Raw genomic sequence first — 11,892 nt, forward strand, 5'->3', positions numbered from 1 at the left:
AGCCAATCTAGGAGACACCACTCTCCAAGAAGTAACAAATGGTGTGTAGGTAATGAACTCCTTGCTCTTGTGCTTCAAATAATAGTCTCCCCAACACTCAACTCTCTCTCATAGGATTTGGATTTGGTGGAAAGAAGATTTGAGTGGAAAGCAACTTGGGAAGGCTAGAGGTCAAGATTCATATGGTAGGAATGGAATGTCTTGGTCTCAACACATGAGTAGGTGGTTCTCTCTCAGAACATATGAGTTGGAATGGTGTGTGTGTTCTGATGGCTCTCTCATCGAATGAGGAGGAGGTGGAGGGGTATATATAGCCTCCACACAAAATCCAACCGTTACACAGTTTTCCAATCTCGGTGGGACCGAATCAATAAGCTCGGTCGGACCGAAAATGTAAACCTAGTGACCGTTAGTGATTTTCGGTGGGACTGACATGCAACTCGGTAGGACCGATATGGTTAGGGTTTGGGCATAACGTAATCTCGGTGAGACCGATTACACAAACTCGGTGAGACCGAATTTGGTAGTTAGCTAACTAGAGAGTTGGTTAGGCAAACTCGGTGGGACCGATTTGCTCTTTCGGTGAGACCGAAAAGTTACAAAGGGGAAACACTGAGTTTACATTGCAATCTCGGTGGGACCGATTCGTTCTTTCGGTGGGACCGAAAAGTTATGAAATGGAAACAGAGAGTTTGCAACCCCATCTCGGTGAGACCGAGATCCCTATCGGTAGGACCGAATTGCTAGGGTTTGGCAGTGGCTAATGACAAGTGAAACTCGGTGGCGCCGGATAGGAAAAATCTGTAGGACCGAGTTTGGCTTAGGGTTTAGGTCATATGTGGAAGTGGGAAAGTAGCTGAGGGTTTTGGAGCATATCATTAAACACATGAAGCAAGAGGCTCATTAAGCAACACCTCATCCCTCCTTAATAGTATTGGCTTTTCCTAAAGACTCAATGTGATCTTGGATCACTAAAATATAAAATGAAGAGTCTTGAGCTTGAAGCTTTAGCCAATCCTTTGTCCTTAGCATCTTGAAGGAGTTCCCACAACCTTTAGTCCATTCCACTCCATTGTTGAACTTATCTGAAACATGCTAGATCGAAATGTTAGTCCAACAAAAGATATGTTGTCATCAATTATCAAAACCACCTAGGGAGCACTTGTGCTTTCAATCTCCCCCTTTTTGGTAATTGATGGCAACATACATCAAAGCTTTAAATAAAGATATAAAGAACAACAAGTAAAGCTTTGGAAGAACATGTAACAAGCATAGACTCCCCCTACATGTATGCACTCATGTAAATATGAAATATAGAGACATGTGAGAGCATAACCATGACAGAGTAGGCAAAGTGTTACATGCATCTTGGCCATATGCATCAGAGCAAAAGATTATCAAGGAAAATACCTTCATGCTCATGAGTCCTTCTTGCAAACAGTATGTACATAAGCAAGAACTCCTCATACTCATGATTTTCATACATATACTTACCTTGTGGTCTTGAGTTGGCTTAGGATGGAATGAACCTGCACAAACAAGGTTAGGTAACACAAGTACATCCACTAGCTAGAGCAAACAAAAGAAGCCACAAGAATAACAAGACTGGGATGACATGTAGAGAGTGAGTACAAGGTACCACATAGAATTCAACATGTCCCCAAGAATAAAGATATGCAATGAATTTGACTGATTTCTTTCCCTTAGGTGTCTTGCTCCCCCTGAATCTTACATGGGATATTGGGAGAAGATAGGAAACAGAAAATCAAAGCTGAAGGATATGAATAGAACTTAATTCAAATGAGTTCATATGAACATGTCTTTCCCCCAAAAAGACATGTGGCATCTCTCCTCTTGAACATCAAGCATCTGGGATCCTTGAGTATTCTCTCCCCCTTAGTACTTTCTCCTTTGTAGGTGATAAGCCTTTGATGTGATCTCTCTCTCCCTGATGATAAGCTTTGATGTGATCTCTCTCCCCCTTTGACATCAATTTCCAAGAAGGTTGTTCCTGGAATCTGTCGAATAGGTTTGGTCCTTGAGATTCAGTACAAAGCAGGGAATAAAATTGTGATGCTTGTAGAGAACAAGATTCATTGAGTGGAGCTGGATCAGAAGAAATATGGAATATGTGGCAAACTGTTTTTCCTGTTGCGAAATCGGTGGCACCGAGTGGCATGTTTCGGTGGTACCGAAGGGATTCGGTTGGACCGAAAATGACAATTCGGTGAAACCGAGTTCATCACAGAGAAAACTCTTGTCACCTCAGCTCACTAGTCAAGAAAGATCTCACAAAGATTTGCAATGAATTAGTTGAAAGATTTGTAAGGAATTTGATGAAGAAATATGCAGGACAAAAACAATGAGAAAAGTGAGTGAAAGTTTCTAGATGAAGTTTTTTTTGTGTGTGTGAAAAAGAAGGAGACAAATATGCAAGGGACAAATGCAATAACTAAAAAAAATGAGCACAGGAGAACTTCATCTAGAATTGGGCGGTGACATAGTCACCTATGTTAGAGTATATTGACTTAGGAGTCAAGTGATGACACTTGATCATAGGTCATACTCATCGTTTAAGCTCAAAATGGGGTTACCATTTTTCGTTTAAGCATCTTGATGTATTCACATCTTGTTGAGTTGCTTTGACTCATGTCTTGGAGTAAGGCTTCTCTAAGATGGAATAACATACCTTGGGTGGTGGTGTGGTTCTTGCTCATGTAGTTGAACTTGTGTGGGTGCTCAAGGTTGATGTAGTTCATCAAGAGTTGGGAGCACCACTTGGAGTTTGAGTTCATCTACCTACATGGGTTAGTTCTTGCAAGGAAGAGCACTTGTGTATCCAAGAATGACAATCATGAGCTTAACATAGAATTTGTCAAAGGATATGTTTGACTGGTTTTGTGCTTCCTTGTCTTCAACCACTATTGTGTAGAGTCTTGGTGATGTAGAGATTGCTCAAGATATGAGTGAGTCACAATCTCATGGAATTAGATTCAACCAAGCACCTACATGGGTTAGACAACATGCAAGGTGCAAATATATCCAAGACATAAGATAGTTATCATAAGAGATATATCATGGATTAGTCATAAGCTCATGTCTTGCATGTATCCAATAGAGTTTCTACTCCAAGTTTGAAGCATCAATGATGTTCAATTCTCCTCTCAACCTGCAAAACACTTTCTCATCAAGTGGTTTAGTAAATATATCCGCTAATTGCTTGTCGGTGCGAACATGCTTAAGATTGATGTCACCCTTAGCAACATGATCTCGAATGAAATGATGACGAACTTCAATATGCTTAGTTCGAGAATGTTGTACAGGATTATGACCAATTTTGATAGAACTTTCATTGTCACAAAGCAGTGGAACATGTTTCACATAAATCCCATAATCTTTAAGAGTTTGGGTCATCCAAAGTAATTGAGCGCAACATGAACCAGCGGCAATGTATTTCGCTTCGGTGGTGGATAAGGATACCGAGTTTTGTTTCTTGGAAGACCAATACACAAGAGATCTACCAAGAAATTGACAAGTACCCGAAGTGGACTTTCTATCAACCTTGTCTCCGGCATAATCCAAGTCGGAATAGCCAACAGGATCAAAAGAAGTCCTCTTAGGATACCAAATGCCAAAATTTGGTGTATGGATTAAATATCTCACTATCCTTTTCACAGCCTTAAGATGACAATCTTTAGGAGCAGCTTGATATCGTGCACACATGCACACACTTAGCATAATATCGGGACGTGAAGCACATAGGTATAACAATGAACCAATCATAGAGTGATAAACCTTTTGATCAACAGGTTCACCATCTTTGGTCAAATCATTATGTCCATTAGTAGGCATGGGTGTAGACATACCTTTGCATTCTTGCATATTGAACTTCTTGAATAAGTCCTTCGTGTACTTTGTTTGAGAGACAAATGTACCTTCTTTAGTTTGCTTGATTTGCAACCCAAGAAAGAATTTGAGTTCACTCATCATAGACATCTCAAACTTCTCTGACATTAGCTTTCCAAACTTTTCACTAAAGAGAGGGTTAGTTGAACCAAATATGATATCATCAACATAAATTTGGCATACAAATAGTTCTCCATTAACCCTTTTAGTAAAAAGAGTAGAATCAATTTTACCAATTTCAAAACCACTTGTAGTAAGGAACCTGGTCAAGCATTTATACCATGCTCTAGGAGCTTGTTTAAGACCATAAAGAGCTTTGTGAAGTTTGTAAACATGATTTGGTTTCTTAGGATTGACAAAGCCGGGAGGTTGTTTGACATAAACTTCCTCCTCTATTTCACCATTTAGAAAAGCACTTTTAATGTCCATTTGGTACAAGGTGATATTATGGTGATTAGCATAGGCACGTAAGATACGAATGGACTCAAGTCTAGCAACGGGAGCATACGTCTCACCATAGTCCATACCTTCGACTTGTGTGTACCCTTGGGCGATGAGACGTGCTTTGTTGCGAACCACTTGTCCATCTTCATCTTGCTTGTTGCGAAACACCCATTTGGTACCAATGATGTTGTGGTTGTTGTTGGGCTTCTCGACCAATGTCCAAACTTGGTTTCTCTCAAAATTATGTAGCTCTTCATGCATAGTGTTTATCCAATCTGGATCTTCCAATGCTTCTTCAACCTTCATAGGTTCAATGCTAGAGATGAATGAATAGTTTTCACAAAAGTTAGCTAAATGAGTTTTTGAGCGAGTGATTCTCCCGGTTTGTATATCATTGAGGATTTGCTCGACGGGATGATCTTTGGCAATTCTTGCTCGAACTCGTGAGAGCTTTTGCTTGGGTCTTCATTGAGAATCTTCTTCATCTTGTTCTTCTTCTTGGCCTTCTTCATTGTTGACGTCGTCGTTCTCTTGTCGTGGTGGAGAAACAGGTTGTTGATGTTCGTCTTGACGTATTTCCTCGTTTTCTTCATCTTGATGTGTCCCACTTGTGGATGCTTCCGTGTCGATTCTTGGTTCACCTTGTCGTGAAGTAGAAGCTTCCACTTGGACGGATGAAGTACTCTCCTTCACCTCTATTGGACGAATTTTGCCAATGGACAAGTCTTGAATTGCTTCTGAAGGGTCTTTGTCTCCTACATCAATTGGCAATTGCTCTACTTGCGAGCCATTAGATTCATCAAACTTCACATCTACCGTCTCTTCAACCTTTCGGGTGAAATTGTTGTAGACACGGTAAGTGTGAGAGTTTGAGCCATAACCAAGTAGAAAACCTTCATGAGATTTAGGAGCAAACTTTGAACGATGATGCTTATCAAGAATGTAGCACTTTGAGCCGAATACTCGAAAATATCCAACTTGGGGTTTGTTACCGGTGAGAAGCTCGTATGCCGTCTTGCTGAGTAGCTTGTGAAGATATAAGCGATTTGTTGTGTGACAAGCTGTCTCAACCACTTCTGCCCGAAAGTGCTTTGGTGTCTTGTATTCATCAAGCATCGTTCTTGCCATTTCGATGAGCGTCCGGTTCTTCCTCTCAACAACTCCATTTTGTTGAGGTGTGTACGTAGCCGAGAACTCGTGTGAAATCCCTTCTTCGTCAAGAAAGGTGTCCACATTTGTGTTCTTGAACTTCGTTCCGTTGTCACTCCGAACCTTCTTGATCTTCACATCAAACTGATTTTGGGCTTTCCTAGCGAAGTTTCTGAAGATCTTCTGGACCTGCGACTTGTCATTAAGAAAGAATACCCACGTAAACCTTGAAAGTCATCAACTATAACTAGACCAAAAGAATTTCCACCGAGACTCTTGTAGGCGTTGGGACCAAAAAGATCCATGTGAAGTAGCTCGAGTGGCCTCCTTGTGGTCATGATGTTCTTCACGGGATGTCTTCCTCCAACCTGTTTACCTGCTTGACAAGCACTGCAAAGTCTATCCTTATCAAATATGACATCGTTTACTCCAAGGATATCATTTCCTTTAATAAGCTTGTCAAGGTTTCTCATGCCAACGTGACCTAGTCGTCTATGCCACAACCAACCTTTTGAGGATTTAGCAACGAAGCAAGTTTTAGGTTGTGCCTTTTTAGAGAAATCGACAATGTAAAGATCACCTCTACGCATACCCGTAAATACCATTTTATGATTGTCTCGACGAAATACTTGGCAATCTACCTTAGTAAATAGGACATTCAAACCGAAATCAGCAAGTCTAGATACTGAAAGTAAGTTGTAGCCAAGAGATTCAACGAGCATGACATTTTGAATGGAACTATCATGTGAGATGGCCACCTTACCAAGGCCAACTACTTTACCCTTTGAATTAACACCAAAAGTGACATATTTTCGAGGGCCGTCATTTTCAGCAAGCTCACGAAACATCTCTTCATCTCCGGTCATATGATCAGTACATCCACTATCAAGAACCCATTCCTTTCCTCCTGATTCATATCCCCGAAGATTTGCCATAAGACCAAAATGTCTCATTGCATCATCAAGATCGAAGTCACTATCATCATCATCATCATAATATTCATGTTCATCATGATCTTGTGACTCAACATTTCCTAGAGAGGGTAATTCATTAGATAAATGATCATCAAAGTGGTTACTTTTATGAATTCTTATAGCTTTGAATATGATATCATTAATGATTCCAACATCTCCTTTAGCATGCTTGAGAATGGCAAGTTCAAGAAGACATTTACCAAAACTAGGATCACTAGAGTTCATCTTACTCAAGGCAATAGATTTATGGAGGATTTCATCCAAAGTTTTCAAGGAATGATTGGGAAACCGTTCCTCAAGAAATTTGTCACGATCGGTTTTCCAATAAAAATGTTTATTGAGAAACCAATCTTTTGAGTCCAGTATGAGAAAAATCCCCCTTACCGGTAGACAAACTCTTGATACAATAAGCAAGTAGCATAGAATATATTACAGGGTCGAGCTACGGTTGCTTAACTAAATTATTACAAGCACGCCAATAATTATACATAATGGCGGACATGACACAGTGGTGTGGAGGCATACTACTGACTCGAGCATAGGGTGGTGGTGGAAAAACACAGCGGGGAGTGAGATACATGACTCTAAAACTGGCATCTCATCGAGCGTCGAGGTGAGGCTCGATGAATTTATTTGGTAGCGGAAGCGGATATAATACAGTGACCAAATCCAGGGTCGCACGAGACTGACTGGGATTCCTCTAGGCATCGGACTCGCTATCAAATTCTTCATCCATGAGATCGCCTTCGTCAGCATCTGGCCAAATCAACAAGCCAGGTAAGTACTTTGAAAGTACTCGCAAGACAGTTCGGACGTAAGATATAACAAATGCATGCATGGATGCGTCATGATTAATTTTAACAGTGGCACATTAATTCGTAAAAACAAGACAGGTAAAAAGGGGGTCGGCGGTAGTCCGCTCGAAAACCCAACAAAATAACTGTAAACCCAATCGGGTGTCTGAAGCGACACCTCGATAGGAAGATAAATGAATAAAGCAAGCCGCAGTCGGGCGTCTAGGCGACACCACATAAAGGGCTTTAAAAGAAATGCCACAGTCGGGCGTCTGGGCGACGCCACATACAGGGCTTTAAAAGAAATGCCACAGTCGGGCGTCGGAGCGACGCCACATAAAGGACTTTAAAAGAAATGCAGCAGTCGGGCGTCTGAGCGACGCCACATAAAGGGCTTTAAAAGAAATGCCACAGTCGGACGTCTGAGCGACATCGCAGAAAGGGCTTTCATTGAAAATAAAATATAACAATTGCACAGTCGGACGTCTGAGCGACGTCACAGAAAGGGCTTTTACTGAAAGTAAATAATAACAATACCACAGTCGGACGTCTGAGCGACATCACAGAAAGGGCTTTTATTCACAAGTAAATAATACTCATAATAAACATTCAATCCATGAAAATAAACAGGTTAGCCCATCCACAGGAATAATCATTTAACCGGACTTAGCACTCATGTGATTCACCGGAGTCTCTGTCACCAAAACTGACATTTGGTCAGGATAAGATAATACCGAACATGGACATGGAATAGATGATTCAAAGGAATATATGACTCTGCAGAGTTTGTACAAAAATTTTCCCACAGCCAACGGATTTCCGTAGTCACGAAGGACTAGTTCCGTTTACGGTATTTCGGAAGAAAACACAGCTAACCAGTACACATCCATCCTACCTCTCGATGCTAGGAATCACCCTAGACATTGTCCAAGAAAAACTTTTGAGACGGGAGATCACAATCTCGAATAGCATGGGATCAAATTTATATACGCGCGCTCTAAGGGGTGCCCCCTTCTCGGTCCCAACCGGAAACACCCATGCCCCCTGACCGGATGACTGGCTTTAATCCAGGGCCATGGAACCATCATCACGGCGTCTCCTTTTTGGTGTGTACCAGGAAAGCGGTTTACAACTTACTAAGCCATATTCCTTGCGGAAAACATGTGGTAGTACAGGGGAGGAAGAATGGGAGGAACTGGAATGATATGGGTTGACACTGAAGTCATATAGCCTGGCATAAGACTGGCATGCTACAACACTGCCATCTTACCCATCCTGATGCCAACACATGGCCATGCATACTCACATCCATCCACTCATGGATTTTCGAAACTCACTTACCTCATCGTTGCATGTAACATGACATCCATCGGTATGTTCATCAACATGCCATAAACTACTTAATGCAAACATGCCAAAACAATCATCATATCAAAAGTTCAAACATGCTTGCCTGGTTCAGAGTAGTCGGAGCCTAGCTCGGTGAAGTTCGCGGTCCCGTCACCTCCTTCGGTATCTCCGTGATCAGGGCGCCATTCCGCGTCGGTTGGTGGAGGTGATGGTCGCCGGCGAGTACCACGTCGACGGCGAGTCTTGCTCCGGCGGACGGCGGTTCGGGTGGTCGAGGGCCTCGTCGGAGAGAGCTGCGAAGGCCAAATTGACACTGGGGTTAGCTCACTAGGTGCTAGAGGAGGCTATAGACGAGATTTGGGCGCCGGGGACGGCCTCACCTGAGCGAATCGAGCTGGTGGCCGAGGCGGATCGGGGCGGCCGGAGTTGGGGGAGGAGACCTCCTCGAGGTCGTCCTGGTGGCTTGGCAGGGTCCTGGAGAGGTGCAGTGAAGGTGTGTGCCCGAGGGCGAGCTCGGGGCCCCTTTTTATAGGTGATCCGAGGCGGTGGCCGTGAACGGGGATCTCCGGCGAAGGTTACGGCGGGGCAGAGCTTGGTCGGGGAGTTTAGGGAGTTTGGCGTTAGCGTGGAGGTCCATCGGTTCCATTTAGGTGCTAACCAAGCTTGGATTAGGGTGCTTTGGGCGAGCTCGACGGAACGGGGCGGCGCGGGCCCGTCGGCGGCAGGGAGCACGTTCCGTGCTTGCCGGGCCATGGCGACGGTGCCACGGGCATGCGCTGGCATGGCAGGGACACGCGGAGAGCCAGGGGACGTTGGGCGGCGCTGGGTGGCATGGCGAGCGGGCTCGGGCCCTCGCTGGCCGCCACGGGAGGCACAGCCACCGCAGAAGCTTCCAACGCCGGCGAGGCTCGTCGCCACCGACACCTGTGCCCGTCCAAGGGGGCGTGCGGTGCTCCTGGCCAGGGAGGAGAGGCCGTGCGCAACGCGCCACGGGCACTGGTGATGGATGACAAGTCACTGACGAAAAACGACATCGACTGAATTCTGAAAATCTGAATTTTTCTGAAAGTCTACGGAAACTGTGCCGACCAAGTGTTTGACGAAATGATTTTGGCATCTAGGGATTTTTCCTTGAGCTGAAACTTGGTGGGGTGGCCTCTCATTGCACCAGGAGGCTGCCTGAATTTTGGTGGAATATTTGGAGAAGTGTAAATATGAATTTCACCAAATTTGTCAAATCTGGTCCAAACTTGCAGTGAGTGAAATTTGAAATTTTTGAAAAGAAGAAGAGTGGATCAAGATGGTTCTAGGTTGTGGGTACTAAGGACTATCCAGGGGAGTTGGTTTGGGATAAAAACTCAAAGGCAATGTGGTACTTGCTTTGAAAATCACTTAAGCTCAAAATAATTGGCAGAAATGATTTGAGAGATAAAATAATTGAAATAAAATCCAAAACTTGTTTGGACTTGTTGAGACAGAGAATTTAGATTGTTCAAAGGTGGAGGGAGGGATTTTGAGAAGATTTACTATAGGGGACATGGTAAAACCATGGGTGGTTTGCAAGATAAGAAAAACCTCAAAATTCACAGAGTTCTTTTTATAAGAAAAGAATAATTTCCAAAAATATGAGAAGAGAACCATCAGAGAAAGAGTTTTAAATGATCAAACACCATAGTTTGAAGAAGATACAAAAATAAAAATCCTTGCCAAAGAGGTTTTTAAGAGGAAGGTTTTCTGGAAAATTTTAAATGGCCTCTTTTCAAAAACCACAAAGTTTTTGCTGAAAACCAAATAAATTTTTTGGAGTGTCACAACACCTACCCCCTTAGGAAAAATCCTTAAATAAGTGTGGATGCTCTGTCCGAAGGAAATCCTCCCTTTCCCAGGTTGCTTCACTTTCGGTGTGGTTGCTCCACTGAACTTTGAAAAACATGATGGTTTTCTGTCGGGTTCTCCTTTCATACTCCTCTAATATTTTTACTGGACGTTCTCGATAGGTGAGGTCTGGTTGCACGTCAATGTTCTCATGGGATACTTGCTTCTCTGGTTTGCTTACGCACTTCCTTAATTGCGAAACATGGAACACGTCATGGACATCGGATAATTCTTCGGGTAAGTCTAGCTGGTAGGCTACGGTGCCTCTTCGTGCCACTATGCAGAATGGTCCAATGAATCTTGGTGGAAACTTCCCCTTAATCTTCAACCGTTGCAGCCCCCTCATAGGTGATACTCGTAGGTACACAAATTCACCAGGTTCAAAATTGATCCCACGATGTTTCTAATCGTAATAACTCTTCTGTCGGCTTTGAGCGGTCTTGAGTCGGTCCCTGATTAGCTTGACTTTTTCCTCGGCTTCTTTGAGCATGTCTGGGCCGAAGAACGGCTGTCTCCGGTCTCTGACCAATTTAGCAGGGTACGACATCTCCGTCCGTACAGAGCTTCAAATGGTGCCATTTGCAGGCTGGCCTGGTAACTGTTGTTGTATGCGAACTCGGCATATGGCAGGCTTTCTTCCCAACTGGTTCCATAGGTGAGTACACATGCTCTCAGCATGTCTTCTAAAATTTGGTTTACGCGTTCAGTCTATCCATCAAACTGGGGATGGTAGGCTGTACTGAAGGCCAGTTGAGTTCCCAGAGCCTGTTGTGAATGATCCCAGAATCTCGAGACGAACTGAGTGCCTCTGTCGGATATTATAGTCTTCGGGACTCCATGCAGACAAACTATACGGGAGAGATAAATCCTGGCAAGCCTCTGAGTGTTGTAGGTTGTCTTCACTGGAAAGAAATGTGCCACCTTGGTTAATCTATCGGTGATGACCCATATGGCATCGTTCCCGTGTCGTGACCGAGGTAGTCCGACAATGAAATCCATCCCTATTTCATCCCATTTCCACTCAGGTACTTTGTTTGGTTGCAGTAGTCCGGCTGGTTTTTGATGCTCAACTTTTATGCATTGACAAGAATCGCAACATGCAATGAATGTGGCTATGTCCCTCTTCATACCGTGCCACCAAAATCTTTCCTGAATATCCTTATACATTTTGGTTCCTCCAGGGTGGATCGAATATGGTGCGGTGTGTGCTTCAGCTAGAATTTGCTGTTTGAGGTCCTCTATGTTTGGCACGCAGAGTCTGTCTCCGTACCATAATATTCCTCCATCGTCTATGATGAACTCGGAGGCCTTGCCCATACTCACCTTTCTTTTAATTCCCTCGATGCTGGGGTGACCAGGTTGAGCTTCTTTAATACTCTCCACAAGGTCGGCTTTAATTC

This window comes from Triticum dicoccoides, chromosome 6A, assembly GCF_002162155.2.
Source record: "Triticum dicoccoides isolate Atlit2015 ecotype Zavitan chromosome 6A, WEW_v2.0, whole genome shotgun sequence".
Taxonomy (NCBI): Eukaryota; Viridiplantae; Streptophyta; class Magnoliopsida; order Poales; family Poaceae; genus Triticum; species Triticum dicoccoides.